Below are 6,000 nucleotides of genomic sequence, written 5' to 3'. Positions count from 1 at the left end.
TTTACCTCTAACATCCTTTCCCGCGCCTGAGTCAGGGTGGGATCCTGTAGCTGAGCTGTCCCAAACGTGCCCCGGGACACTTCCAGCTCGGGGATCGATGGGGTCTCCTCAACCTCTCCTGCCAGCATCTCTAAGGGAAACCTATCGGGGTCACACTCTGTCCCTAGGTTGGACACCCCTACGGAAGGTTCATCGGGTACAGTGTCTGTAATACATTTTACCGGGGGAGAGTGGAATTTGCTTTTCCACAGAGTCCAGAACAGGGGCAAGTCTCTTCCCAACACAGTCCCATAGGGAAGAGTTTTTACCACTCCCACCACATGTTTAATGTCTCCACATGGGGTGGACAAAACTACCTCCGCAGTTGGGTATTCTCGGAGGTCCCCATGGATACACACAACCCCGACTGGCTGTCCACTGGGGTTGTCTCCTGCCACCAGCGACCCATGTACCAGAGTCACGAGGCTCCCTGAGTCCAGGAGGGCCTCCGTCGGGTACCCATTAACCAGTACCTGGCATAGTTGGAGTTCACTGTCCCGGGGGTTGGTGCTCGCTGTGCAGATGGTCTGGGCATACATTGCCACATATCCGCAGTCCATGGGTTCCGTAGTCAGGGGACAATTAGCAACCACATGTCCCGGCCCCTGACACCGCCAACATCTAAGGGTGGAGGTACTATTTGGTCTTATGACAGTTTGGGAGGGTATCGGTCTCCTGTCACTCTCACTCCGAGGTTCCCCTTCAGCACGGGTACGGTGCTGACTGTCCCCAGCAGAGGGACGCGACCCCTTTCCCGACTCCTGGGTTGGCAGGGATCGGCGTGACTGCCGCGAGGGGCCAGAGTCCCGGATAAAGTCCTGAGAGGCCGAGTAGCGCTTTATCAGGCTGACCACCTGGTCAAGTGTGCCGGGGTCCCCTTGTCCCACCCAACATTGGATAGTGGCTGGCAGAGTCCTCACCAGCCGGTCAACCACCACCCTCTCCACCATCTGGGCTGGAGACAAAGTCTCAGGCTGGAGCCACCTCTTTACCAGCTGCAGGAGGTCATAAGCCTGAGACCGGGCGGGTCGGGTCTCCACATAGGCCCACGAAAACACACGCTGAGCCCTCACGTATGTATTGACCCCCAGCCGGGCAAGGATCTCACCTTTGAGCCTCTGGTAGTCCTGGGCGTCATCCCGACTGAGGTCGAAACAGGCCTTCTGGGCATCGCCAACCAAAAACGGAGCCACCACTTCCGCCCACAAGTTGGCTGGCAGGTTTTCCCGCTCTGCTGTGCATTCGTAGATGGTCAGGAAGGCTTCCACGTCGTCCTCCAGACGCATCTTCCTCAACGCTGAGCGAACCTTGTCCCGGGCCTCTCGACATTCCAGAATCGGTGTTGTGGCCGTTTCCCGCAGGGCAGCAATCTGTTGCATCATCAGTTCATTTGTTTTTTGCTGCTGCTGGTGCAGTAGCTGCTGCTGATTGTGCTGCTGATCCCACTCCTGCTGTTGCCGTTGGAGACTCAGGTATTGCTCCTGCTGTTTATGTTTGGACTTGCTTGGGTCACGGCCTTAGTTACTGCACGGTGTGAACACCGCCGCCTTACAGTTTGGTGGAGAATGCGGGCACGATCCCGCTACCTCTCGCTTGGCTTGCGAGAGGTAGCGGGATCGTGCCCGCATTCTCCACCAAACTGTAAGGCGGCGGTGTTCACACCGTGCGGTAACTGAGGCAGTGACCCAAGCAAGTCCAAACATAAACAGCTTTTATTCAGCAACTCACGGGTAAACAGAAAGTCCTCCGGTTCGCAGACGGGTTAACATGAGTCCATAATACAATGGTTGCCGGGGACAACGGCCACGCCGGGCCGCTCAGAGCCTGACTGGTGCAGAGCCTTCCTAGGCGTGGGTTCAGCCACCCCCAATCCTGCTGAGCTTTCCTGCTGTGCTCCTGGCAGGTTCCAACATAGAACAACACTAATCCTTAGTGCAGGAGTTTTAAAGGACCTGTGGCAAGAGCCACTGGAAAACCCGGGTTGGAGGGAGGAGGCCGCCCCACTGCCTCCTGTGACCTCCTCCAAGAAATGAAGGCCCTGCCGGGTTTTACTTAATCTGCCTTAGCCAGGTAGTCTGACTCAGGTCATTGCTCACCTTCATTCCTGCATTGCAGCCGCAGCTGTGTGTGTGACTGCAATGCACTCCAATGGATTTAATAGGTCTCTGTACACATTCTGGGGGATATATAATGTCCCTCGTATATGATCCCGGTCACTGCCTCACAGTGGCCTCCGGTGGGGAGTCCTGTGAACTGCCTCCTACCAGTGTGGAGGTTTCACCAATTTAACATACACCAGGTAACTGCTCTCCTCCAAATTAAAGATGTCCGAGTGCATGCAGAGAAGCTAATTAACCAAATCTGCTAATCTGGTTGAAGAACTTCACTCAGAGACTGAACCACGCAAAATGGCATCCTTTATTACGTAGACATGGGGTTATATAGTATTCCACTCCTAGGTGGGATAAGTAAAATTTATTGCTTTTTTCTGATAACTTGGCACACTGCAATTTGCTCATCCATGTATCTTTTGGCCTCAGTAACGCCTTAGGAATTCTGATGGGAGGGGTGAAGTCGTCTCTCAGCGCCATCTTTGCCAACTCGACATGCATCTCTCTGTTATCAGCCATGCACATGCATACGTCATTCCCAGGAAATCATTTAATTATTCGTGTCTACAATAAGAATAGAAGCTGTTAGTTATATATTCATTAACTATTAACATAATCCATGTGCATATACACATTTGCATACATACACACACATAGATTATTCCATCATCTCTATATTAATTCACACTGATTAGGTAATCTATTAAAAGAAACTAATTGATTTTCTATAATATATATACTTTACCTTGACAGACCCCCCTAAAATCAATTATTTGCTTTGAATATCCATATGCTAAGAATTAGATGGGGAGAAAGAATTAACCCTATGTTAAGGCTATTCTGAAACCCTACGATGTGACGGGCACCCCGTCGCTTTTAGAAGGACCCACCGACGTTCCTAAATCTAACTCATACGAAGACCTACAGGAAAGGGGTGGAGACCGTAAAAGATCTAGTGACTGGGTAATCGAGGGCCACCCCTAACACAGAAATATGGATATTAACTTTACAAACTCATTTACTTCCGGTAATCTCTCTGGTACAACACTTTTGTTCTAAGGGGAACTGTTTGTTCTTACTAATACCGGCCCCACAGGGAAAGTTACTAAGGCTCTCAAAATCTAAGAACTTCTTAGATTTTGAGAGCCTTAGTAACTTTCCCTGTGGGGCCGGTATTGTCTGGGATATAAGTACAACAATGCTCACCTATCATTTTGCATACCCCTCCTTTTTCTGCGAGTAACATATCCAGAGCTATTCTGTTTTGGAAGGCCATGTTAGATGTGCGTGCTAGTTGGTCAGCTATCCCTTGTAAGGCATTTTTGGTGTAATTGACAAATATTTGCTGGTTATAATATATGTAATTTATCCAATCTACGTTCTTGTTAACGGTTATTATGGGTATTATGGACTCAAATCCCGCCTTCACTTGGTCTCGGGCCTTGAATTCGTCTGGCATCCACCTAAGCACTCCGATATCATCAATATATATATATGTGGGTCAAAACTGCCTTTGGGGTTAACGTCTCTCTTGGCCCTGAAAGTACCAGAAAACTGGAATATCATTCTCTTTAGTAATAATTGCTTGGAATGCACGTGTTACTGTAACAAAGGCTTCCCCCCCCAGCTACTGTCATCAGAAAAAGGAACATCAGGGTTGTGGGTCTGAGACCACCTTCTTGCAATGGGATGCGTGGACCCATGATGTTCGGCCTTCAACCTTCACAGCCGTAGGTGATGTAAGCAGCACTTGGTAGGGCCCTTCAAATCTGGCATCCAGTGTGCCTCGCACGTGATTCTTTATCCAGACAAAATCTCCAGGCTGGATGCTGTGAGTACCTGGTTCAAAATCTGAGTCTGGAATAGAAGAGTACACTGCAGCATGTGTTAATTTTAACTCTTTAGCAAGTCCGACAACAAAATTCACAAGCTTATCATTCCCTGAACTAAGCTGCTGTGGGTAATATCGACCCATTCTTGGTGGCCCCCCAAACAAGATCTCATATGGTGTGAGCCCTGTGGGTTGTCTCGGGGTATTTCGGACTGAGTATAGGGCAACAGGCAGCACCTCCAGCCATTGAAGTGACAATTCTTTACTGGCTTTAAGAATTTTGTTTTTCAAAGTGCCATTCATCCTTTCAACTTTGCCGCTACTTTGAGGATGATAAGGAGGATACAGTGCTCTTGGCAGACATATTCTTCTTCCCACTCTCCAGATTCCGTCATTACAAAACGTTCCTCCCCGTCTGATCCATCCTTGTTTTTCTTCTTCTGTTACTGCATTCTGCCGCTCCACTAAAGGCCTGTGTGCCGGATTCTCTTCCAGTCTTTGCTCCTCTTCATCTTCCTCCTCTTCTTCTTCCAACCCCAAACTTCTCATTCTCGTTTCTTCCTCATCCCCTCGTTGTCTCTGACTTCTGGTGAGCACAAACACCTCCGTACCCCCCGACACCTCTGCTTCCTCTGGAAATATTGGTTCCATAGCTACTGTTTTTGCTGTAATGTCAGCCAGATGATTCCCCTTGGCTTCCTCCGAATTCAGTTTCCCATGAGTCTTAATTTTGATCACAGCCACTAGCCTAGGTAACTTCAGAGCTTCTAGCAGACTTCTCACTGCCGCGGCATTCCGGATTGGAACTCCACTGGCTGTCTTGTAGCCCCTCAGGGCCCATATCAGGCCAAAGTCGTGGGCAATCCCGAATCCATACCTCAAGTCCATGTACATATTGGCCACTCGACTCTCTGCGCACTTGCATGCTTCGGTCAGAGCATACAGTTCGGCCTCTTGAGCTGACATATAAGATAGCAGTGGTCCAGCAGAAACAACCGTTGGTGGGGACACCTCCACATATCCGGTATGGTACGTTCCATATTCATCTGCGTATATGGACCCGTCAGTATACAGTATCAGATCCGCTCCAGGCAGTGGCTGTTCAGAGACAGGAGGTAGGTGAGAGGTTTCTGCCTTCATGACCTCAAGGCAATCATGGTTACTCGAATCAGGGTATTCATGGTCTTCTGAGGACCCCCTAAGTCTTCAGAGCAGTCCCCCCTTGACAGAGGAAGCAGAGTGGAGGGGTTCAACACAGTACATCGCCGAATAGCTATATTTTCTGGTAAAAGGAGCTCACATTGGATTCTGACAGGACGTTGCATAGATAGATGGTTGTGCTGGGTTTGTGCAAGGATAGGTTCAAATCATGAGGGACCAGTATAGTTGTAGGATGGCCAAGTACAACATCTGCTGTTCTGCGGAGGAGTTCTGTAGCTGCCAGCACTGCTTTGAGGCATGTTGGAGCTGTTTGCGCCACTGGATCCAATTTACTGGAATAATATCCGATGGGTCTCATGTGGCCACCATGTTTTTGTGCCAGAACTCCTGAGGCATGGCCACACGCTTCAGAGACAAATAGAAAAAATGGAAATTCATAGTTGGGAATCCCCAGTGCAGGGGTTGAAATGATGAGTTCTTTCAACTGGTCCATTGCATCTTCAGCTTCTTGGTCAAAATGCAGGTCAAGTTCAGAAGAGTGGACCCGATCATATAGAGGTTGCATGAGAGCTGACGCATTAGGGATCCACTGCCTGCAGTATGTGACCATTCCCAGGAAAGCTTGGAGTTGTTTGACAGTTCTCGGGTACGGATGTCACAGACGTCAGTTTTCCGCTCTTCAGTGAGATGCTTGGTATCTTGGGATATGCAATGACCCAAAAACACAAATTTGGTGCAACACCATTGTAGCTTTCGCAGAGTAACTTTGAATCCGATGGTGGCCAGAAATTGGAGCAAAGAATAGCTGAACCTGTGGCAATTTTGATCATCGGGACAACAGAGGAGTAGATCATTGAC

This window comes from Phyllobates terribilis, unplaced genomic scaffold, assembly GCF_046119375.1.
Source record: "Phyllobates terribilis strain yellow unplaced genomic scaffold, ASM4611937v1 Scaffold_5__5_contigs__length_657084704, whole genome shotgun sequence".
Classification (NCBI taxonomy): domain Eukaryota; kingdom Metazoa; phylum Chordata; class Amphibia; order Anura; family Dendrobatidae; genus Phyllobates; species Phyllobates terribilis.
Note: the sequence above shows the minus strand (reverse complement) of the source record.